Source organism: Puntigrus tetrazona, chromosome 1 (genome assembly GCF_018831695.1).
Source record: "Puntigrus tetrazona isolate hp1 chromosome 1, ASM1883169v1, whole genome shotgun sequence".
Classification (NCBI taxonomy): Eukaryota; Metazoa; Chordata; class Actinopteri; order Cypriniformes; family Cyprinidae; genus Puntigrus; species Puntigrus tetrazona.
In genome coordinates, this window is record NC_056699.1 from 8,967,119 (window position 1) to 8,992,487 (window position 25,369).

Below are 25,369 nucleotides of genomic sequence, written 5' to 3' on the forward strand. Positions count from 1 at the left end.
TCAGATGTATTGGTATGCGACAATTGTTACAAACGTCTTGGCGGCTGGAGCTGTTAGCGCAGCTGCATTTGTTTGAAACGTCATATTGAATCACCGTGAAGCGTGAGTAACTCTATCGGCTTGCTGTAACTGCGGATCGCTGAAACTTCGCACAGAACAGCGAGCCTGGCAGCGTGCGCTGCTACAAACTTTACCATCAGCTGGCTGCGAGCAAGCTTTGGTGTGTGTGTGTCTAAATGACATGCGGAACGACTCAGCGTGCATTTACAGATGAACCTGTAACACAATGTAGGACCTGTTTCTCGGCACCCGAAAGCCCACTAGCGGCAGCTGTGACGCAATCACCTTGTTGGAGATTATTCGTGGTCCCGCTGAGCTGAATGGTGGCGGATGGACTGTGGTACATGCGATGAATGGCGCTATGTTCTGTCTGCCACGACCTGCGTAAGCCACTGATCTGGGCTGGACGAAACATATATTACTGCAAAAGGCATCGAAGTCAGCACTAACGAAAGCTTATTAAATGTCCCAAATCACAAGGGCTTGTCATTCTTAGGCTTCAAGAAGTTTAGTTTTGAGCAATGTATTCGCGAAATGTTATCAAAGTTTTCATGAAACGATGAATATGCTTTATTGCTGATACCATTACTCGATATAACAGATATAATCTCAGGTGATATTTTTCAGTAACAATAACGGTCAGAAAATTAATTACTGTAATCGATTTGTGAATGAGGTCATACTGATATTGATAAAGCTTTAATTTATTCTGTCGAGCTGAGTCGCTCTTGCTATGTCAACGAAGCAATCTTCGGCTACAACGAATATTGATAACATGTTAACTGAAATAGGTGGCGATCTGAAAGGTTTGCAAAGAAATCTGAAGAAGTAAATGAATGCTACAATCGGGCAAGTAGCTGCATGTCAGCATGTCAATCTAATAGTAACTTGAGGAATCTTGATACACTACTATTCTGTCATTGGAAATCGAAGCGATAATGTTCCGTGTGAGATGCAGCGCTCATGCAATGATGGCATTGTACCAGCAATAGTTGATATTCAATAAAAAAAAAACTGCACATAACGAATACTGTGGTATGGCTTTGTAACAATACACTATTCTGAGCATAGTGTTTATTATCTGCAAGCGAAGTTTGCTCAGCAACTACGCGCCACTGACGTAACTTTATCGTCGAAGCTGAGCAACTCACCATTTCGTTGACATTTGCGCTGGTGTTCTTCTTGGCACAACATACATTTAACTACTGACTCACCTTCGAAGAGAAAACAGAGCAGCGCTTGTAACATTCGAACCGCACTATGATTAAATAATGAGAACACGAGCTTTCTGAAGAAATTTACCAAACATCTGAAACAAATGAACAAGCAAGAGATTGGCCTACATGAGAAATACAAATGCGAACAAATCTATTAATTAGAGGCCAGCGAACATGAACCTGCATGTTTGAAATATTGGGCGTTTGTCGATCTAAGTCTAGCAAGTGCCTGACTTGTCTTCATCCAGAAATAAGCACACATTCCTTCGAAACTCAGCCCATCCCAATTCAGAAGGTGACTGAAAACAATATGAAGTCGATCTGAGCTCGTAACTGAAACATTCCCCGGTGTGAGTGCGACACACAGAAGGCTGATGGATGGTGTGTATTGTTTGTTACTGACTTTCGGCTTTGTCATCAAGTCGTGCAAACCGGCCAGCCACAGAGCACGGAAGTCCTGGAGACGTTTTGTGACGTGTCTGCATTCACTGCAGGTGGCAGCCGGCTTCCACCTGCATCTGACTGTGCAGCTCCATCTGTGTCCTGTGTCATGACGACACTGAAACCTGTATTGATCTGAACACAACAAACTTTCACGTCAGAGAAAGCCAATTTATCAGAGCCAGTGCTGGAGCTCTTTAGATTTTCCCGAAGAAACAGTTTTGAGTAAGCTCTAAATGAGGAAGGAAAACAGAGCCACACAAAAAAAATGTTGTGTGAATTCCTAAACAAGAGATTCTACAGAATTTATTAACAACAATCAAATTTATGTTAAACTCAATATGATTGCCCAGTCTGGAGTAAATAGCATACTGAGTGGTTTCTGACACCTCTGCTGACAAAGGCAACAAATCAATTCTCCATTGAGAAAGATGAATTTGTGCTGTGCTGACTCATCTCTAAACGACTGGCATGAATAAGCTAACTAATAAACCAGCACCAGGTGTCTGCTAAACATCTTTGTTTGCATTCTACTTCAAGAAAGGTTTTGAATAACATTTGATCGTCGGCTATGTTGATTTCAGACCCGAGGCTTATCCCTTTCACGTGCTCCATATTTGTATTTTTTGTCTTTGCTTGAAATGGGCACGAATAACACAATCTTTGTTACCAAGGCATGTGTGCTGTTGAAAAATGTGCAGAGTCGCTTTACATCAAAAAAGATCGTGATATCGTGCTGTCCTTTGCCATACAGATACCCAGGCATCGAAAACAGGCTAAGCTTTGGCATCGCTCCTGTTTAAAAGTCATGTTTTAATACGTAAAGTAGATTGAGTGTTTACTGTATATAACAAAAACAAAAATCATAAGTATTGTGATGATTTAGTAACCATATGAAAGCTCAAATATATATATGTATATATATGTATATATATATATATATGTATATATATATATATACTGAAGGTATCAGTCGAAGAATATATTGCAATATAAAACCCATAGTAATGTAATACTTCTGCGAATGAACACAATAGTTATCAGTCGCAGTAATATAGATGCGAGACAACATTCTTGGCAGAGTTATGTTGATGAATACTAATGACTTGAAGTATGATGCATCTGCGGCCCTATGCACGGCGGCCGTCTGCCCGGCGCGTCTCGGCTTTATACGAATGGTTCTGGTAACTTCTGCACCGCTTTTCTTGCGCAGCAGATTGCCTGTTATCACGTCGATGTTTATTTTCCCAATCGAACAATGCCTTACTTCTTCGAGTGTGATGTCTTGGCTGTCACGTCGGGCTTAATGTCATGTTACACTCCATTCGGAAAGTGTGCTTTCGTCGGGATGAAACTTTATTAGAGAGGAAACACGGCTTTGTGAAGGTCGCCTGTGCATTATGAGAAAATGCTATGTGCCATTTAATTGACGAAAGTTCCACGTACTTGTCGAAGTTCGAATATTGCCTGAAGATCTTAACTACATTGAGAAAGAAAGAACAACGGAAGTACGAGCTTGGATGTGGTATCGGGAGGTCTTACCTCATGCAGGCTGATCAGCTCAGGGGTGGGTGCTGGCCCGGTAATCCCATGCTGTCCTCAATGTCACCTGTGTGCAGTCGACCAGTAGCCATGACAGAACACACTTGCACCATCGTCTTAAATGAATTGTGAAATTACAAGCTGCTGTTTGTCTTTTGTTTAACAGCTTTATTGTCTTTGCTGTTTCTCTTATGTCACTTTGAATTGGTTGACTTTCTAAAAATGAACTGACATCTTTGGAAAACGACAATAAGCTGGGTGTCACACAACTTTGCTGTTTCCGTTCAAAAATCTGTCGATCATGGAAAAGACAATTATTGCTGCAGAAATATAACAGACTTTCTCATCCCGACACAAATAAGCAACAGCAGTACTGCGTGTGAGTGAAATGCGTTGCTATCCCCTCTCAGAAGTATTATGACTTTACATATGAAGAATTGATTCGGTGTGTTTTCATCGTGGACTATGCAATTACCTTTTAATCGAAGATAAAGTTTATCTAATCAGCTGTATGCATAAGCAATCGCGCATTTATGTGCATCTGGGTGTTCCATCCGGTGTTTTTTAATCGCGATATTGAAAAATACAAAAAATAGGTGGATGAAGCTGAAACAAAATGTGAGAGTAAAATCATTTCGGAAACGCAATTAATCTTGATAATAAAGAAATAGCCTTTCACCAAGCGTGCTAAACAGATAACTACTGCTCTATGTTAAGTTCAGGCAGCAGGCTGTCATGTTTTCTCTAAAGAAGCAGGGTGAAAGAAGAGGGATTTCCCCGAAGTGCGACCCTCCCCATCGCGTCTTTCAACGTCGATCGGCTCTGCCAATTTCACAGCATTTTCGTGTCTGATGTTCCGCAACAACAAGCAGGCTTTTGATTGAGCTCGATGAAAAACATAGAACACTTTGGAGTGCAGCTGGAGGATTGATTCTGAGCGCCGTATGTTATTGCACATCAACAGTGGCGGTTACGCACATATCATATTGTATAGGCTAAATTGATTTTTAATAAGTGACCCTACCCGTCACTTACGGAAGCTGGTATAATGAAAGTATTTCTGATCTACAATGTTTAATTAAGTACGAAGCGGCTGTACTACGATTATTTTATGAGTGTTTCTTAGAAAGCAAGCCAAAGCCTGGTAGCAATATTCTTTGGCTGTTTTCAAGGAATGATAATAGTGCCACTTTAAGGCCGCTGTTAAAAAATTGTTTCGCTGTAAACTGAGCGTGCGTATTTTGGTTTATTTGCCAACCATCTTCTGCTACGAATTAATGCTCACAACCTGTTTCTGTCGAAGATGTGATTTAAGATTACATGGTTTCCCCAGCATGAAAACCATGACGGACTTTGAACTTTTTTCAGTGGATGGTCATCATGTCTTGGAACAAGCTGAAGGTAAACGAAGAGCATTCGCTGTTCTTTGAATATTGCCATTTTCAGTAACTATCTTTCTGTTCTGAGTAAAATACTGCAAATGATTGCAATTCCCTTGTTTTCTAACTGGGCTGCAAATGCGAAGCTACAAATAATGGTTCTTCTCCATTTGAATTCATGCAAATATGAAATGGTTTCATGAAAGTGGTTGTCTGCTGACAGTATTTCTGGGTAAGTTTAGTCAACGTAAACATTTAATATTTCACAGAACTAACATTAACACCTCGAATTGAAAAAAAGTATTTTATTTTACATTTTGACAAATTCAGAAAAAACTTTTTCACACGATATAACGTGCATAATATATTACTGTATTCTGTCTTGTATAATTCTGAACCACATCATAAATGTATTATTTGACACAGTACAACTATCTTGAATCAAGCTCTTTTTGATATGTTACTAAATGGTTTATCTATTTATTTTAGGAAAATAACATCTTTCGAAAACATGATCTTTACTTAATATCTAAAAGATTTTGGCTGCTATAATTCAACTCGCCTGACATATAATGTATTGCTTGCCCACTAGGTGGTTTTGTGATCGAGGTGCAAATAATTCCTGGCGGCAAACTAATTGTTCGCCTTGAGCTATGAGGCAACATGTCTTTTCTTCTCGCCTGTTTCTTTGACGTGCTGACAATGAAGCATTCTGCCGCCGATGATCGTAAACCAACAAATTCTAGTTCCGCTTTGGCTGCATACCCTTCTCGTGAAGGCATTTAACAATTCTTGACTCACGGTCTGAAGTTAAATGCTGAATCATTATCTGTAAAAGAATAATTATGCACCTAATATAAAGCGATTTTTCAGCTTGCTCAAGAACAACGGTTGTTGCATGTTGACAACCGAGCCATCTTTTGGTATGCTCAAATTAACACCCGAACAATGAAACTGCGTAAATGAACATCAACTAAACAACGGCTGACAACGAACATGTCTCAGATGCGCTGTTGTTCCAGATAACTGTGAATGAAGACATTTCTTGTGCTGGCGTGTTATTCAGCACGCAGTGATGTTACTACTACGCCGTGCTGTGTGAATTTTAAGCTGTTCGAGCTGATTGGCTGTCTGAATTCTTGAACGAGCAGATCCTGAATTATTAATGGTATAGTCCTGAACAGTAGAGTAAATAGGGCGTAACTAAGCACAACCATAAGTACATGAATTGTAAATCTAACAACTATTTAATGATTTTGCCTGTTTAACATAACCTCAAAAAGCCTCAAAAGCATTTAACAGCTGCAAATATTTGTGTTTCTTTGAAACTGTCTGCACAGCTTCAACATTTTCGGCTATAACACGTTGGCTCAGGTAACAAACATGCAACGCAATAACTAGCTCTGAACATTTTGCGCCAGCGCATTTAACAAGAGCTCGCGCTTAATGTACTGCTCGTGGTGAACTGTTGACCGAGTGTTGGCGAAGGCTTTGAGATCTTGACGAAAGCAGCTTCTTTAAATGGCGGCGGCGTCATCAGGCCCGCGGCGTAACTATAACGCGTCGTTGACTCTCTTTCCGCCGAAGCTATAGCCAGAAAGAAAGGTAGAGCATTCTTAACCTCAAAAATCCTGGCTGAAAATGGTTGAATGAGCCTGAAGGTGAACATCGGTTGTCCCATCGTAACCTCGTAATTCGAACATCGTGTGAAAGAGGCGGATGAGTTCGGGCTAAGAAGAACTGGCCTCTGGGCGAGCTGTTCAACAAAGCGTCAAGCTACAGAAGCTGGATCTGCATTCACTGTTCAGAGTGCTGACATGAATACAAAGACAGAAGACATAACATATGGCAGAAACTCCCAGGCTAATCTGCAGTTCGGTCTTGTTTGCTGGTAAAGGTATTGGCTGAGCGATAACTTGACAGAAGTAAATTGCCATAAATGTGCAAAGCGAAGGCTTCTCCATAGCATGTAAGCACGTGAATAGGTACTCAGCTGGTTATTAATAGTAGTGTGCTACCTATGGTATGCTTTGATGTCAACAAAGAACAAGATTTCTGTGACTTTATTACGACAGTAATCTAATGAGAAACATCATTAAGCTGTGAAGTACAAACAAACCTAGACAAATATACCTGGTAGCGATGAAAATAATCAGCAATACATGATAAATATTGTGCAAGTGAGCATTCTGTGCATAATACATTTTCTTATTATCTACTTTTGATTTGGCAAGCTGAATCGTTTTTTTGTGCAGACCAGCACGAAAGCGTAGATAAAACAAAGGAAGCGATGCGACGGCGCTTACCTGATATGTTCTGTTAAGAGTAGTGGCGACCTCGTCTGTCTCTGTTAATTCCAAAGCGTGTAAGCTGTCCATCGCGCCCGTTGTTATCGCTCTGTCCTAAAAAATCGAACCCTCTCTTTTAATGGTGTATTTATTCGGGCCTGGTACCGGCTCAGTTTTCGGAAGCGCTTGCAATCGGCGAAGACGAAACAATCTAGACAAAAAAAGCCAGACAATATTAGGCGATCTTGACAATGAACTAGTTTGCTTCTTTTAAAATCCCGTAAGATAACTGCTGACGCAACTATATGTGTTTTCCTGTTTAGTCTTCTGCATGCGGCGAAACTTTGACACATTTATTATAACCGGAAACTTCAGTGCTCACAGTGCTGAAAGGCCTGTAATCTGGCGAGCTCTGATCTGGTGTCTTCGAAGATGATCGAAGGTGCGTTTCAACGGGCGTCAAGCGGTGAAATGCGATTCAAACAGCGAAAAACTAACACTGCTCGAGTTAAATCCTCCCCACTTTAGCTAAACCCGAAAAACTGGCAGCTGAAACTGGCGGCATTTTTGCTAAGCTGAACTGCAACAGTAAAACTTCTGTCGAGCACTGAAGCGACCGTCTTGAATGTTTCATTCTGAAGGAATAACAGGCTCACAGATGCTGGTGATAGTTGGATTACAAAAAATAACTGCTGAGCAAGGCTGCAACTAAACAGAATGCGCGTAAGGTGACTGAAACTGGATGCTCTGGCTTTGTTCGTGCAGCTGCTAATTTGAAACGAAAGTTTGTTTGAGAGCTGCGAAGGCTAAAATGAAAATGAAAGAACTTTGGGAAGCGCGCCTTCTGTGGCGTTCGAAAAGAAATAGCGCATGTTTGCGGCACTGCAGATATCGCTGTGGTTGTTGATACACTGTGTGTGTGTATTAATGGCTGTGTGTGTGTGCGTTATGAGCATGTGCACCATGCTGACTGGTAATTCTCTCCACCATGCTCGTCTGCGACGTGTGTATGTGCTGAGAAATCAAGTCATGGAGTGTAGCCTTACAGCTAAGCCCGTGAGAAGATACGTCAGCCTGGGCTGAAAAGACCTCAGCCAGCATCTTGTTGAACGTGTTAAAGCGCCAATGTAAACAGCTCAGCACACAAATAACTCACTCACCTGTATTATCAAAACGCAGCCAGCCAGCAGGGTTGCTGTTGCCTTATTGCTAAAAACTCAAGAGGCAATTAACAGCTTTCTATGTAACCAAATATGATTCTACATCTTGTTTATATATAGACACATATATACCTGAGGCTGTGATGTTGAAAGAACGACAAAGCTAAAGTGCTGCAGAAGCATGATGAGCCTGTTGTGCTCTAGTTGAGTTAGAAGTAAATCTTCTAATGTAAAGTAAAAATAACGTAGTTTTATTAACCATTTGAATATTGGCTATTCTGGCATTCCCCAATAACCAGTGTTATTCAGTTCTAAGTTGCTTTCATAACAAGTAACTAACAGCAAAGGGTGGTGAATCAAACAGGATAAGTACTATGAAAGATTTCGGCGATGCGAACCCACTTATTCGGCGCGAAATAGTTCAGCTTGCACTTTTTAGGCGTGTGCTGGTTAAAAATGTTCAGTCGATCTCTTTGCATGATTTATTTTATATTCCCATGGTAGCATCTGAAAGAAGGCATCTACAAATGCGTATTCACCAGATAGTGCTTTCAATGATTAATTTGTCGCGACGTGAAATCACAACGGTAATATTCGCGGCACCCCACTGCCGCACAGCTATTCTGTCCGAATCAGGTAATTACGGCCTTAAGTTTTGTTGTGTCGTAATCTTTTTACGACTGGCATTGTCTTTACGTCGGCCAGCTGCGATTGCTCTTTAGTACCATTTCGCAGTGTGATCGAAAAGTCTTTTGTTTGAAAGCCATCAGCTGCTATACCTCAACTAAGCTAGTACCACTTTAAAGTGAACGGAAACTGGCAAGTGGCAAGCTGGGCCAGACTGTGGAAACTGCTCTTTATTTAACAAGCAGAAGTATTCTGTTAAAAAACTGTTTTGACTGTCTTCTGTGACAAAATGAAGTAAATATGAAATTTGTGCTGAGATATGTTCCAAGCTTTTGAATAATTGCGCTGCATGTGCTGCAGTCAACTAAACTAAGTATCTTAAAAGCCTGCATAATATTTCTGCATACATTTTGGGTACAACTCTACCAAGCTGACATCATAGGTTTTGGACAGCTATAATCCTGAAGACACCACTATCGGCAATGCGCGCAAGTACACCTGTAATGCTGCATATCTTGCCATCAGCATTGTTGAAAAAACAGCTCTAAGCCAGTCCGTCATGCGTATTCAGTTCCGCACAATAAACTTTGTAACATCTGACATCTGACTTTGCCTGGCTTTTAAGCTAACACGGCAGCGACTGAAGGCATTATAGTAGATCGCGCAGTGTGCTGTGAAAAAGACGAGCGACGACAATATGCTGCCTCTAAAATACGCTGGTGGCGCAAATATCAATCGAAATACACTGCAACAACTCGATGAGAAGCAACGCAAAAATAGTTCGCTAATTAAGCGCGAGCGCGGCACGCGTGAGTGATCACGTATTTTCGCTGTTGAATATTGCCTTGTTAACGGAAACGGCAATATATGTCTGAACTGTGCAACATTGCTACCGCTTTCACAGTGCTAATGCAACATTAATGCGTGACTGAGCTGGCATTTCTGGCGTATTCCATAACCTCATTTGCCCCTCAACTTGCATTTACGAAATTGGATTGGCTGCGTTACTGCGTGTAAGCGTATTCTACATCGGCGCCTCGACAATACGGTGTCAATCAACGCCCGACACTGCCGTGGCTGCTGTGAGGAATGATGCTAGCTCCAGCTGCTCAGTGACGCTCAGTCTGGTGACTGCTCTGAGAGCAGGAGGCTTGTCTTTGTGTGAAGAAAATAAACAGTATTGCTGAGCTCAATCCCACTGCACATGGAAAACGGCGTGACCTCAATTACAGAGCGAGCCGATCTTATTACATGTGCTTCACCCAGCTGCGGCTCGTCTTTCATCGGTCAAATCGCCTGCCTCTCTCTGACTGTGCCTCGTGCTTTTTAAATTATCTTGTTTCTTTCCTCGCGAAGCTGTAAGCACTACTGACTTTATTTCATGTGTATTACTATGAGGTAAACACAATCCCATAAATAAATATTTATTCGAACATTCTCTCAAATCCTCTTCTATTGAAAAGCTCCAAATCATGTTTGTAATTCTTGAAAACAAGTGCGGAGCCAACAAGCTATCCCGCCTCATATCTCGGCGAATCAAATAAAAAACGAGAGAAATTGTTTTGAATGGTAAAGCGAATTATTTTTATGACGGTAATTTCTGTATGGTAAGAGATTTTTTGCTATTGTTACGTGTTATCAGCGCATTTTCATAATGCGATATAGACTAACTGAAATATCGATTATCTTCGTGATTTATCATTTAAATCAATGTGACTTCTACGCGATAAATATGAATAACTGTATATATTTACCTATTTTACAACGGCGTGCTATTCTAAACGTCTCTTAAAACTAATGAATGTCGATAAAGACTTATTACTGGTAAAAAGCTGCCCAGCGTAACAAGTAAGCATTTGAAACTGGAAATGTTTCTGCATAACAGCATTCGTGCCGACTTAATCTCGCTATTCACAATAAACCATTGGACTGAATGTCGTTGAAGAAAGACGTATCATCGTATGAAAGGATGACTTTGTCAACGCTCATCGTTAGGAGCCATTTTCACGATGATGGCGCTTCTTCGAAAATATTTATGGCTGCCTAAATGTTGTTAAAAAGCAAAACCAACTTACTATTGTTCAGACACCAATATAGGAATTTGCAGCACGACTCACCGACAAATAACAGAATGATAACAACACCATTACTAACACGCTACGCAATAAGCTGCTGCTATTTCTATAATTTAATGAATAATAACTATTTATCAAACAATAACCATCATAAAAGAGACCCCTTTGAGCAAAGAAGCAAAGAGCAGCGATGTATCATTAATGTTATATAAAAAGTATATGTGATGAGGACGCTAAGCATTCTTTACTAACGGAGGTGATGATAAGAACTGTCGATAATTGCAAAACAAATGATATCTCATCTGAAAGTGACTTTCAACTGCAAACTGATCTGGCCAGGTAGCTTCTCTCATTTATGAGCGCTGGCTGCCCGTTACCCTGAGCTTTCGCATCTCAGCGTTTTAACAAATAGGTAACCAACTGTTTCATTATCGCTAATGCTTTCTTAAGCATATGGTATATACTGTGTATTTGAAGGTATACATGACGAAATGGCGAAGAGTTGAGACGGGTTTTACTCGCTGCCGCTCGGCCATTAGGTGAAGGACCTAACTGTCGTATAAATTACATATAGAAAATTAGATTTTCTGCATTACGCCGATGCTTTCGCCACAAAAATGATAACTCATTAACATCAAATGTGCATATCGTCGAAGCGTGAAGTACATTCGCAACGCCAGGAATGAAATAAAGGCGAAATCAAAACCGCCAAATAACGAACTGACACAGTACTGATCGCAATACGTTACGATCTGCAAAAGGCCGCAAAGAAAGAACGGCGATCTGTGCCGCGCTACGGCGGAAGATGCGTCTGGAAGCGCAGGCTTCTCGGTCCCGGCTGATTTCGATGGCGGCGATTTCGTCACTGGGTGTGGTCTGGTTTGATCCCGCCTCGGCGCGGCGTCTCATCTTGAGGAGAAGAAAAATGTGGACGGCAACCGCTTAATGCAGGTGTCTTCAGAAAGGCAGACAATCTCGTCATGCGACTATTGCCTTTCAGCTATATCACGGCAATCAAACAGTCTCAAGATGGTACAGTGTCTTTTCACTGACAAAATGAAAGATCATGACAGTGAATGAAAATAATGTGAAAATAATTCTTTCGCAATTCTGATAGAAGCTGACTAATAACACCTTCATGTAGCTACCACTAATTATTTCAAATCAATCGTAATCAACAACCAAAAACATGACTACAAACATAAAAAATTAACAATAAATCAGCTTGCAATAATGATGAAAGATATAAACAAACATAAAAATGATATTTCATGACAATAAGGCTGAAATGATACACAAGCTCACAGGCCCACCATCACCGTTTATTCTTTTATGTCGTCATGTAGCTTTCTGGGTATTATTTCTAAGAATCTAAGCAGACTGTTGCATCGCTCTCAAACGGTCATATTTATTTTTCGGTCTTTTCTGCCAATAACCGCATATCAAGCCAAAAAACTCTTAAAGGAAGGACATGTACAACTTTTACATGTGTCAGAAGACGGTGATATAATCGGTAGCCATCATTGTGTCTGCGCACAATCTTTACTGCTTGGCTTAATCTCGGGCTGAGACTGAAATGTCCCACCTCGAATATGAATAACAAGCGATGTGATAATTAACTCAGCATGCAATGATAAACATTGAAAATAATGCAGCAGAATGGTTCAACGACTGATTCTCAACAGAAGACATCTGCAGGCGCGACCTGTGCGCCCAACACCAGAATTAACTGAAACAGAAAATCAACGATATTCAAATGAGAGGAACGCAGACAACCGGAAACGAACATTAAACCGAATCCAACATTAAACTGCGACGCGACGGAAATATTTTATATACGATCATAAGGCGACCACTAGCTCTCGCGTCTGTCTTTTGACATTCATCTCGAACTGGCGAGGGTAATCTCGGGTTACGAACCTCGGACAGCTAGCTGTCAGTGTTGGGCCCACGAGCTGCGTTTGTTTACTGTATCGCAAGCTGCTTAGTCGGTAATATTACGGCCTATGCGCTGGCTTCTTTCACGGCCTGCTGAATTTTCATGTGGTCGAAACGATGCGTGTTTGCTACGCTGTCTGTGTTTTGAAATGTATTGTGGCTGAAATGTGGTTATGGTGTCTTCCCCACCACTAACTATCACCATTTCTGCGTTCGTATCTGCTTAATGATAATTAGCGGCGCCAAACAAGCGCAACATGAGAAATGATACAGCCACGACCACAATGTACAGATGTCCTGTTTCATCTTTCGTGCGACCAACGGGACAACACTCCAGTGCAAAATGAACCCAAAGTATTACTATCGAACTGAGCCTTGTTAACTCCATTCTCGGTTTCAATCAATTAAACACCTGTCGCCTTTCATGTTTTACGGTGTAAAAAGCCTGGACAGCTGAGGCGACATGAACCATTCTGAAAAACTTTTTCCCATTTAAACAACACATTTGAGAATCTTGCCAGCATGTTCCAACAATCGGTGATAAATGTTGTACTAACGTAATTAAATCAGCAGAGACATAACGGGGTTAAATAATGCTAACCTTTCGAAAAGTGTGACACATGAGTTAAGAAGTTAACTCGAGGTGTAATGGCTGAAAACGATGGCGCAGAGATTTACAGAGGAAGTCTAACGTGTCGAACTCAGACAACTGCTCTGTAATACAGAGAAATCGGTCGCTGTGAAGCATTTCAGAACAGCGTGCCAGTAACGGTGCTGGAGGATATGATGGAGAACACCGAAGGCGCTGGCGTTTGAGCGAAACGACGCAACAGAAGCTCGAGAAAATCTGGCATTATAAAAACAATCATAAATATTAAATTAATGTTACAGTGCAGTGCGAGAACCTCACCGATGCGTGAGCGCAAAAAATTAAGCAGCTCCCCCTTCTACTTTGAGGCTCCATACTTGTGGAATTGCAGTAGCAACGGCGTTTATATGTTAACTCTTTCTGATCAATGAATCTGGCGATGATTTTGCATTTAGCTTTCAAACGGTCGAACTTTGCTCGAAAGGTATCTGGCTGTTTTATCGCTGCGGTATTACTCTGCTGGCAAGCTATGTTAACGGCTATATTATTGTTTACTCTTGATGTTATTTGTTCTTTGTTTGAGCTCTGTCTGACAAACATTATTCTGGTATTACAATTTTAAATGTTAATCTACAACATTTTCTATTTGTATTATTCAAATATATGCGTGTCAATGAAAGTAGTGTGTATAATAATTAGCACACTTTTCAAAAGTTTGCTATTTTACTATTATATATGTATATATATATGTATATATATATATAATATATATATATATATATATATATATATATATATATATATATATATGTATATATATATGGCATTATGCTGATGTGAATCTTTATATTAAACAATCCTGAACAAATATTTGATGATAATATTGTTTGCAGGCCAAATACTCAGCAATAAGCTACATTTGAAAATATATTGAGAAAGAAAAGAGTTATTTTAAATACCTGGTTCACATTATTACTATTTTTTGCTTTATTATGGATCAAATAGTAAATGCAGGCTTGCTGAGCAGAAGTCTAATTCAAAATAATAATAAATGTAAATAATATAACTAAAATATCACTGATTAGAAGTCACACTAGTCATTTGTCACATTAATATATATATGTATGTATATATATATATATATATATATATATATATATATATATATATATATATATATATATATATATATATATATATATTTATTTATTTATTTGTTATTTATACATTTATATATTTATTTTTGTAATGCAAATCATACTGAGCATGAATTTTTGTGCATGATCCGAGGTCTTAGACTCACAGCTAGCTATGCATTGTTTTTCCAGTATTGAATATATACATAATGGCACTCGACTATCTTCATTCTGCATGAGAGATTATAAATTATCAGATCGCTGAGGATAAATTATATATATTTAAGTGACTGTGATTACTGAGCTCCAAAAGCACTTGAGACCATAAATAGCTTGACAGAAAAAGTTATTAATAGTTAAGCACTTAGGTTAGAAGTTAATCAGTTAAAATGATTAACTTAAAGCGTATTCTTAAAAAGCACTCAATGCTGTTTTTACTGTTCAGTCTTAGATAATTGATAGCTTATAGCGAGAAATATGTCACAGCAGTTTATGTACTTTATTCTGTGTCATTATCAGTGAGTTTTTTAAAACTGGTGGTTTTAGAAGTGAAGATAACTGGACTGAAAACAGTTGGTGGCTCCATTAGTCTAAAGGAAAATCATTTATTCAGTGTAGTGATCGATCAAGTCGTATTGCTACTCTTCTCTTTTAAGGTCACAGGGTTTAATCTGTTTGTATGCAGACTGGAAAATTACAGCAGATACTGCTAGTAAATAATTACAAAGTAATAGCAAGTAACAAATGTAATAATGAGACATTCTCAAGTACAGAATTCCAACTATTTTCTTTTAAAAGTATAATCCTTTAGTCTTTGATATATTCACTACTTTTTTATCAACATATGTGTACTATATAGGTTAAATACATTATCAGTGTAAAAATATTAGAAAAATATACAAAAAATGACATTTACACTGATATATTTTTTCATGTCGTTCACTGAAATTGCTTATTATTATTATGTTTATAATCATATAATAGTTTATAAAAGTTGTTTAAAATTAACTCTGGATACAGTATTGGTGCATAAAAAAAAATTATCTATAGCTTTTGTGTTTATAATTAACTAATTGTCAAAAGGAATATTTCATACCATACTAAATAAGTGCTTTCCCTCACTAAATTCAAAACTCTCACAAATGATTCACTGTTAATTATGGTTTGATAGCCTAAACAAAAAGGAGGAAAAAAGAAAAGAAAAAGGAAATGAGTTGTTGCTTACTTAACCCAGTGCTTTTAAACCAGCAGAGAGCACTGCAGTTTCACTCTGCACACAACTTCCTTATACAGAGCCTAAAACTGAGAAATACATCTGCACTATAAGTTTGATTAACAACTGTATTTATTATATTCTGTCCCTGTATGTCCTAATGTGACATTTGATATGTAATTAATTCAGGGGAGAAAGTTTTCCATATTTTCTTTGTAACAGACCTTGCTCCAGGGTATTTCCAGCAAATGGCCCGAGATGCTGGAATAGACTTTATAGAAATGAATGGATAGATGTTTCCCTATGCTGTCATAATAAAGATTTCATTCATTCAGAAACTGATTGTCATGTGATCCAGTCAGATGCAGGGCAACAGAAATGTATTGATCAGTGCCCTAGATTCACTGTTCACACACACACACTGGTTTTGTCCTCACACACACTCTCCTGAGAACCAGCAGTTCACATTTGTTCTCTTCAGAGGACATTATGATTTAATATTTATTAAAAACAATATATGCCATAGTTTTTGTATGATGAATAAAGATTCTTCTCCAAGGAATTCTTGGCTTTTTGAGGATATGGCGTCTCCTAGATCCTTCTATGGTGTAGGAACATTGCTTGAATAATTTTAAATATAGTGAATTATATAATTTTGTAATTTAAATTGTATTTAAATTTTATTTCTAGCACAAATAATATTTTTTTATTTGCCTTTACAGGACTCAAATATGCCCATATATAGACACAAATAAACATGCATAATATATATGCGTGTATATCTATATCTATATCTATCTATCTATATATATCTATATCTATATATATATATATATATATATATATATATGTGTGTGTGTGTGTGTGTGTGTGTGTGTGTGTGTGTATTGTGTTTATTTATGTAACAGTGCTTGCCAAATTTCTTATGTATATATAATATATAAATACACATAATAACTACAAAATTTAAGAACTATTTACATGTACATACATGCTACATAATAAATATAGACAGTACACATATTGTGTAAACAATAACTTTTCTTTTGAATGTGATTAATTGTGAATTATCGTTTGACAGCACTAAACACACACATGCAGATGTATCAATTATATATACACACATGTATATATTAACTACAGACATCTACATATAAATACATGTAAAAAAATTCTATTATATGCTGCACATGTGTGCGTCTTTACATCTAAGTAATAGATATAAACAGTACACATAAATCATAAATAAAAACTTTTATTTTGGCTAACTATCATTATTTTGGCTCATATATCATTACTCATATTTTATTTTTTCTGTTTTAGGCCAAGTAATTTCATTTCAGTTTTTATTTGAAATGTATCTCTAGTTTTTAGTTTGTTAGGTTAATTTATACAAATCAAAGTGTATACAAAATCTATGTTTAATCTATTTTAGTACTTTAAAAGTACTACCTTTTTTGAAAAATACATGCTTAGCACAGCTATTGTAACTTTATCTGTGTGTGTGCCTCACACACACACACACACACACACACACACGTATAAAAAACATGACACATATAGCACATAATGGCACATCACAGAACACAGTTGTACATTGGGTCTTCCATATCACAGACTTTAAAAACAGACACCTTTACACAGTCATTATCTGATGCCACACTCGGACACTTTGAACCACATGAATGGGCACACATACACGCACACCACCCTCTTTTCGAGAGTACTATCGCTGACGTGGTAAACCTTGGACAGGGAATCCTAAATGATCTGCTGGGGGCTATAAATGTATCTGAGCCAGACAGAGGCTGGACCGAGCCACTCTGAATAACAGGAGACTTTTTGACTGATCACCTGGACACCTGGAGTGGTCTCCTTCAAGAAAAGTGCTACAGTTCTGGCTGTAGGTTTTTCGTTTGGTCTGAAAGTAACAACCAAGAGAGGGAACACAGTTCAGAAGAGAGAAGTCACATACTGAAAGGCAGGTGAAGTGGGCTCAAGACAAAAACACGCGGCAGAAGGAATTCACAAAGCGCTTGGGACGGTGTTTGAGAAAATAACACGGGCAAGCAGACTATACCTCAGGTGGGTGCTTTATCTGTGAAAATCCTTTGAATTATGTTTAAAGTTTATGTTTAAAATATTAAATTAATCAGTTAAAACGATTTATAATCTTAATTCTGAAAATGCATGTTGTAATTAGTTAAATTAGTACTTTACTGTATGTAATTTATTACATAAAATATATACATAAAAAGCAAACATCAAAACAGTGAGGATTACAAATGCAGTTAAATGCAATGCATAATACATCACAAAAAGAATTTGAACATTACGTTTCAGACTAAGCATGAAAATAATCTGGCAGTTTAAACCATCTTTATAATTGTAATGAAAATATAGCACACATATCTCGTTATTGATTATGTCAGCAGACTTAAAATGTATCCTAAAATAACCTGTTGTGCAACAGCAGCATCATGCATTGCATTCTTTTTTTAGGAAAATACCAAACGCTTCTTATTATTTCAAACAAACAATTTAGTTGTTACTCTTTAAAAGCTTGTGTAAGCTTAAATTTTTGCATATATTGCCAATAAGTTGAGAATGTCAGTCGTATTCTGTTCATTGCCAGTAGCGCTGAAGCCAGTGTGAAATTATTTGGCACAGAGCACAAATCAATATAAAACCATGTGAGGTAAATCAATTGAGAAGCTCTGATTGTTGTGATGCTCTTTGAAAAGTATCCATTCACTTAAAAAGAAATAACAAAAAAGAAAATACTATATTTAAAACCTGAAAATTATATATATATATATATTTTTTTGGTATATATCTTGTATATTTTGCATACCAATAAAAATTTTATGATAGTAATTATTAGTACATTATCTTTACAGAACCTGACTGAAGTATTGCTGACAATTATGAAGTTTGATTTATTAGAAAGCATTACTATTATGATACAGTAGAGAAGTTGCCAAACCATTCAGTCCATAAAACTGAAAATGAATCAATAAAACAGTAACATAACTGATATCTATATTTCACAGGCAATGGCACCACAAACAAAGCAAGAGAATGAATCTGAGGGGAAGCCTACAGAAACACTTGATGGTACGTGACGGTGAATATTTAAACATGAGTTGTGTATCAAAATCAAAGCTGTATTTAGTAAAATGTCCTCTTTTCTGTCAGTTCCCAGAGAAGTCTCTCTCCATGGCCCCTGCTGTCTCCACAGCGGCTCTAATAGAGGATGATCCCTGGGACATGCCTGAATTGCAGGACACTGGAGTTAAATGGGCAGGTAAGCTGAATGTTTTACAAAACTAACCTAAATACATATTTAGTTGTTAACCCTAAAGCCTGCTGTATTTCTGAGGCCTTTAAGTGAGGTATTAATGCTTTCTCTTTTTAAAGCTGTAAAGATTAAACAATTAATGAACTGCTAATTCATATTTTTTCTCTTTCTGTTACTTGTTTAGATCTGGACACGAAAGGAAGATCTTGAGAGTTGTAACCACAGCAGCGAAGCTGATTCTGCTGCTTGGTTTGCTCTACATGTTTGTTTGCTCACTGGACATCCTCAGCTCAGCTTTCCAGCTTGTTGGAGGTAGGCTATGCTTTTTAGTTTTTAGTGAATAATGCGTTACTTTCCTGGTGCTTTAAAAGGACAGTCCACCCAAAAATTTGCCTTCTGTCATCGTTTATTCAGCATCATCGTTCCCAGACACATGTGACTTCTGTGGAACATATAAGAATATATTATGTTGGTAACCCAGCAGTCTTGGTTACCATTGACTTTCACTGTATGGACAAACATACATACATACATACATACATATAGGAAGTCAAATTTGGAACTAAAACTGTTTGGTAACTGACATTAGGCTATGTACCCTCATAATGTACCTTAAATACCCTCATAATGTTACGCAGAAGACAGACGTCACACAGGTTTGGAACAACATGAAGGTGAAGTCAAAGACAGAATTTGTATTTTTAGGTGACCTATCCCTTTAAATTAACACGCAGGCTGCAGCAATGTTCCTTGGTTAACGTCAAACTATTTTTTAGAGCTCCAAATATTTTTTTTTTTAGGTAAGGCAGCAGGGACATTTTCCAGGAGAATACAGTGTTATCAAACCCTTTGGCAGGCCTGGTTATCGGGATGCTGGTAACGCTCCTGGTCCAGAGCTCCAGCACTTCCTCGCCTATTGTGGTCAGCATGGTCTCCTCCGGATGTGAGTATCAGATCAAACTAACACCGGCAATCAGAAGTATGACCAGTTTTTCGATAATGTAAAGATGAATCAATCAATGCATTCTAAAATGACAGAGTTTCGCGGTCACACTTTATTTAAGCGTCTAATTTTCGCTGTTAAGCTGTTAACAAACAATTAACTACTACTTGCTTCAATGACCTACCAATTTGCTGCTTACTAATAGTTAGAAATGTATTGTTTACTTTAGTATTTGGGGTTAAGTATGTTGAATATGGTCATACAGAATATGTACTTCAAGAAACAACCAGTATGTTGACAATAGGCATGCTAAAAAAAGCAACCAGTTAATAATGAGAATTGGTCCCTATAATAAAAAAGTGTTACCAGTATTTCATATCTGACTTCCATTGTCAGTTGTAAAACCATTCACTATCGTGTTATACTGTACTGTTACTTATGTGCCTGGAGCTTATTTTTGTAGCAAAATATTTGAATAGAACTGATTCGAACTGATCCGAATCAGGATTGCATACCTGATGTCATTATTTGACACAAAATCATAATCAAGTCAAATCACTGATGTAGGTAAATTTCACTTTTTGAACTTCTCAACAGTGCTGGAGGTCTCTACTGCTGTTCCTATTATTATGGGGACTAACATCGGCACATCAGTCACAAATACTGTTGTCGCCATGACACAAGTTGGCGACCGGAACAAATTCCGCAGGTAAGGATAAGACTTTAATATAAACTTCCCAAACAGGACATTGCGTGAACCTGAAACAGATTTCATGTTTCTGAGAGATATTCAGAATAGTTCACCCAAAAAAACAGAAATGAGTAAATGATGACAGAATTCTTATTCCCCTTTAGTTTGATTGTTTATATAGTAATGATATCTAAATGAGATACGACTCTTTCTGTGTCCAGGGCATTTGCGGGAGCCACCGTGCACGATTTTTTCAACTGGCTTTCTGTCCTGGTGCTTTTGCCACTGGAAGTTGCCACAGGTTACCTCGTGAAGCTCACAGATCTCATAGTCAAATCATTTAATATCCAGAGTGGAGAAAATGCACCAGCCCTTCTGAATGTCATCACTGACCCACTCACCAATTCTATCATTGAGGTACGTAAAAGCATGTGTGAGCTCTCTCTGTATGCTGAAAGAAGCCAGCATTAATAACAAGACAGTGAAGGAGTGAATCCTACCCTTCATTAATTATATTGTCCTTCCATACAGTACAAAGTTACAAGGGTTAGTGTTCACAAAGAGCAAGAAAGATAAGTAATCTTAAACTACGCTAGAAGAATAAATATAAATAATTAATACTTTAAATGTATCTTTTTTTAAGCTGGATGAATCTGTGATAAGCGGCATTGCAATTGGAGACCTCGAAGCCAAAAACAAATCTCTCATCAAGATCTGGTGTCAGACTGTCTCAAACACAGTAAGCGATTTCAAATGGAAGAAAAAAATGCCATTATATTGTGAACACATATGCCAAACTACTGGGATTTCTGACAACTGACAATATGTTGGGGTTTTTTTTCACTAGACTGTCCAGAATGTGACGGAATCGAGCTGCAGTGACGCCCCTTGTTGGGAACTGAAAAATGTCACAGAAATTATTAACATCAAAAAATGTGAGTTTAAAACTACATCTGTTTTCTATGATATTGATAATGCAGCGATGTTTGTGCTAATGCAGACTAAACAAGCAGTCGTGGTCACCTATCTGTGGTCTCTCTCTTTTTAGGCAATCACATCTTTGTGAACGCAAACCTTTCTGACCTGGCGGTGGGTCTGATTTTACTGGCTGGTTCTCTGCTCATCCTGTGCACTTGCCTCATTTTAATCGTGAAACTGCTCAACTCGATGCTCAAGGGCCAGGTTGCTGTCATCATCAAGAAGATAATGAACACTGGTCAGCGTCTTTCAGATAGTTTTCAACCAGAGTACAGATTTAAAAGTTGAATAAAGCAAAATCAATAAAGCTGGTTTAAAATTTTTCCACACTATATTTTGTGTTGGCTGCTAAACATATATGCATTTATATGTATTCAAACACACATATATATATATATGGTTGTTTTGTTTTTGTACACAGATTTTCCATTTCCATTTGCATGGCTGACTGGATACATTGCAATTGTGGTTGGTGCAGGAATGACTTTTATTGTCCAGAGCAGTTCTGTCTTTACCTCGGCTATAACTCCTCTTGTTGGTCAGTACAGCCATCTGTCTTTTAATTGTCTTTTATTGTCATTTAATAATGTTATTATTCACTCACCTACACGTTTTACCAAACCTATATGTTACTTTTGTGGAATGCTGAGTCTAATTTATGAAAAAAGAGAAATAAAGAATCTTTTTTATTAATTTATACTCAAATTTGTAAAAATTCATTTTAATCTTAATTTTATTTAGTTTAATTAATTTAGTACTTATTAAATCAGCTAAAATTGCATATTTGTACAAATGTTTTTAGCTTTAGTAAATAACCCTGATTTATGCATGAATTGGACATTGTTACTGTATATTGTAACTTAAATTTGAGTCTGTCTAGCAAGTCATATATATGTGTGTGTGTGTGTGTGTGTGTGTGTGTGTGTGTGTGTGTGTGTGTGTACAACTATTTACCTGCCTTTTTCAAAGAACATTTGGGTGTATTTAACCATTTAACAACACTCCTACAAACTAATAAAGTGTTCTTTTGTTTGTTATTTTTGTTCTCAGGTATTGGTGTTATAAAGATTGAAAGGGCATATCCTCTTTCCCTGGGATCCAATATCAGGAACAACTACTACTGCAATATTAGCCGCCATGGCTAGTCCAGGGGAAACACTTGGAAATTCATTACAGGTTTGCATGACATGCAAATATATTCAGATGTATTCACAATCATGCTCACACAGCCAGTCCATAACCATAACGGCATAACTCTTCTCTCCATTAGATCGCCTTAGTTCATCTCTTCTTCAACCTCTGGGATTGTGCTGTGGTACCCAATCCCCTTCACACGTCTCCCCATTCGAATGGCAAAAGCTCTTGGCCAGCTAACAGCTCAATACCGCTGGTTTCGGGCTTTTACATCATCGCCTGCTTCTTCGCTTTCCCTCTGTTGGTCTTTGGCCTGTCTTTGGCTGGTTGGCAGGTCCTCGTGGGAGTTCTTGTTCCAATAGTAGCCGTTCTGATCTTTGTTATCATTGTAAACATTTTACGGAAGCACAAACCTCATTGGCTTCCCTTCTGCTCTCCGTTCTTGGAATTTCTTCCTCTATGGGCCCCTCTCTTGAACAAGTGGGATAGAGTAGTTACCGTAATGGCCGCTCGCTGCTGCTGTTGCTGCAAGTGCTGCAATGTTACGTGAAGAAGACAAAGAGATGGGACAAGATGAAAATAAAGATCAAGAAATTGAAATGTATGACAATCCGACAATGACTGTTGAGATCAAGGAGGCCAAGAAAACATCAGACAGTTGTGAAATCCTCAAGGCAACCTCTTTATAGATAAACTGAGCATTATAGGTTATTACTGGACATATCCAACTCAAACTGGTTTTGATTTTGAACACCTGCAGACGACAGGTTATATCAGTGGACTTCAGAGCAAGAATAAAGAGGAAAGCAATATTTCATTTAAACATTTATTTTTAAAGTTGTACATTTATATTGCTTCTTATATTGAAATTTTTATACAAAGATGCTATTTTGTACAGGATATTGTTATTGTTAAATACACAATCTTATGTTACACATTATGAGATTTTCTGATTGTTTTATTTGCAGCAACATGAAAAGCATCCATTTATTTTTAATAGCTCTGTGTGGAATTAAATGCAAGCCGACACACAATATTTTCTAAGTCAGATTTCAGCTCTGCTCCGTGCTTTATCCTCCATCTTACTGTTTTCCTTTTATTTATGTAAACTTTATTTAACTTGGGCTTTTTATATGCTGTAAAATCATCTGATCGTTTTACAATATTAAACTTAGTAATTTCTTGCAGTACATTAATGTATTCAGAATTTTAACAGTGTTACAAAACACAGCCGGTTGCATTGTTACACTAAAAAATGAAGACTGATGATAATGTTTCCTCTTGAATAAACAAGGAAGAATTAATTTCGATAATGCTGACACAGATAATTATTGTTATTCTGCAGGAAAATCTCAACATCTCTGTCATATCCTGCTCTTTGCACTTTGAAATCAATGTTTATTGCACAATGTAATTGTGATGAATTGACTAATGTAAAACTTCCTGTGAGAATATGACCACTAGAAGCCAGTTTCTTTTTGCTGCTGTGGAATTTGAAGCCACAGTATGTAACTGTGACTTTATTGTGATCATATAGGAATACAATATTACTAAATATAATGCTATAATAAAACAAAATACTGTGAAAGTACTGACAGGAAAATGCTGCAAATTCATACTAAAAACTAAAACAAATGTACTTTAAATGTACTTTTAAAATAAAACCTTATATATATATATATATATATATATATATATATATATATATATATATATATATATATATATATATATATATATATATATATATATATAAATGAGATTTTATTGCTATTGTTTTGGGGGTGTGTGAATGCTATTATTAGTCTAAACTAAAATACTCTATCTATTCATTCCTCCTAAGGTTTCAATTCAAATTGCATTGATCACAAAATTATCAATATGTGCAACATAATTAATCAAACTAATTACAATTTGTTCACAATAACAATAAGTTTCTATGTTACAGTTCAGACTTTTTTCTTCTCAGAAATCAGAATTTTATCTCAGAATTGTGCACTAAAACGTCTGTAAACGAAAGGTTGATTCACAAACAAATTTGAACCTAGTGAGCAGGATGTCTTAATGAATCTTCCAAATAGACTTCACCGAATAGACTTCACTTACTGATTCAGAGTTACACACACTGAACTGCAAATCTTTTTATTTTTATAAGCCATAGCATCCTTGTGACCCCTCTTTCGCTGATTTGTGCAATGTAACATTCCCTCAATAATATATCTTCCTCTATTAGAGTTAATGATTCTTCTTCTTAGGGCATGATTATCTGTGACATCTCCTATGTGCTTACATGTTATCAGACAAACTCATGATGTATTAGAAACTTTGGCCAGTTTGAGGCAATTACCTTAAGCTTTTGTCTCTGTATCTGTTCTATCCTCTATCAACCGGTTTATGACATGCCACTATTTTAAGGGCCTTCTTCATAAAAGGGATGAAATGGCAGAGGGTGAAGACGGAGGTTGTTAAAGTTATCAATTTAATTGATAATAACCAGAATAACGCAGACTCAGAATGAAGATGAGGGGAACAGCTTTGTCCTTTTTTAGTCATATCTTTATGATTGGACATGTTATCCTGTGGTGTCTATCAGCAATATTTATAGAGATTACCAAGTACTAAATGAACTCTGCTTTGTCATTTGTGGTTTGCTGAAT

General features: G+C 37.4%; 1 pseudogene; it reads left to right on the forward strand.

The window, feature by feature from the left end:
* The first annotated feature begins 18,721 nt into the window (after positions 1 to 18,721).
* Positions 18,722 to 23,652, forward strand: LOC122353139 (annotated as a pseudogene).
* The last annotated feature ends 1,717 nt before the right edge of the window (positions 23,653 to 25,369 follow it).